Source organism: Triticum dicoccoides, chromosome 5A, assembly GCF_002162155.2.
Source record: "Triticum dicoccoides isolate Atlit2015 ecotype Zavitan chromosome 5A, WEW_v2.0, whole genome shotgun sequence".
In the NCBI taxonomy this organism is placed as follows: domain Eukaryota; kingdom Viridiplantae; phylum Streptophyta; class Magnoliopsida; order Poales; family Poaceae; genus Triticum; species Triticum dicoccoides.
Window position 1 is genome coordinate 430,077,868 of NC_041388.1, and position 1,712 is coordinate 430,079,579.

Consider the following 1,712-nt stretch of genomic DNA (forward strand, 5'->3'; position numbering starts at 1 on the left):
ATCATGTCGGCGCACATCTGGTTCTCCTGTCGTCGAATGTGCTGGTTTAACTCCTGGATAAAAGCTGCAACTGATCTATCCTTCCTGGTGCTGATCATCTCCCAGTGTTCATCTCGGCGCCCACAAATCTGGTAGATAGTATCCTTGAGATCATTGCGGTAGACTTCTCCAATGCGTCCCATGGCGATATGAGCTGCCATGCTCTTTCCTAGACTCCAAGTTGGTGCATCAAAAGAAAACTCTATGGGCTCAGTGACTGGCATGAACGTCCTTCCTGGAACTTGAACTTGAATTATCCAGCGCTCTTCTTCAGGTAAAGTGGCGTTGTAGGTTCCGGTGAAGCTTGGTACTCCTATGTTCAGGTATCTAGTGACTTCCTTCAAGTGGCGTCCAAAGGGTGTCTCTTCATTTGGTTGCGTGAACTTGTTCCTTGCATCCGCCATCCTAAAGAGTAGAAAAGATGAGAGGTCAGAAGAGAAGAGAGTAAATAGTGATCTAGGTCTTTAGCTTAGTGGTCATGTCCTACAGTCAGCGTGTGCTCTGATACCATCTCTGTAGCGACTAGACCTCAAACAATCTGATCTCTATGCTCAGGTGTCATCCCTGGATCAGTAATGCTGACACCACACAGTACTCGGAGGATTTATAACAGAGTAGCAATCACACACTTATTACATCGAGTGTTTCAATAGAGAACTTATTACAATAAATATGGCTTAAGGCCATCTAATAACTATAACAGCGGAAGGCATGGAAAATAAGTGAGTCCGTCAACTCCAACGGCATCACTGAGTATAGAACCACGACCTAAAACTCCTTAATCATCGTCTGAAAAGTCTGCAACATTAATGTTGCAGCCCGAAACGGGTCAGCACATGGAATATGCTGGCAAAGTAACACATAGAGAGTAATGGAATGAAACAGCTATACTATATGCATATTTGGCTGGTGGAAAGCTCTATGGTTACAGTTTTGCGTAAAGCCAATTTTTCCCTACTGCAAAGGAATATATTTTATTTAACTATCATGGTAGTTGTTAAACACTGAGAATGGTTGACAGCATCCTCAATCCCAATTAAGCATCATCATTAAACAAAACCCAACAAAATTAATTTTTAGAGTAACATGTTGAGATTCACATGATAATCCAAGTACTAGATACTCAAGCTGTCCATAACCGGGGACACGGCTAACCATGATTAGTTTATACACTCTGCAGAGGTTTGCGCACTTTTCCCCACAAGACTCGATCACCTCCGTTTGGTTTCTCACACTACACGGTGTTTGAGTAACAGACGACCGAGACATAGTCTTTCAGAAGCGCTAGCACCTTACGATGGATAAACCGTTACACCTACTTTCCCCTACATCTGCTAGTCTACCCTGTAAGCGTTCGCACGACTTAATCAACTATGCTAGATCCCATAATAGCTTGTGGCTGCACACGGAAGTTTCTAGTATGAAAAATCTCATGATTCCTTTGGGCCTGGGTGGCGGTCCATAAAGAAAAACAGGCAATCCTGGAATACCCAGGTACCTCAATCAACCCAGATGTGTGTTGAAGTTGCCACCTTAGATAAACCATTATTTAACAAACTCACATCTGTCATGGATATCACTCACCCAATCCACGTCTACTAGCATAGCATGGCATAATAGGCAAACGTAGAAGTAACTCCCAAAGGTTTGATAATATAACAGGTAATAGGTAC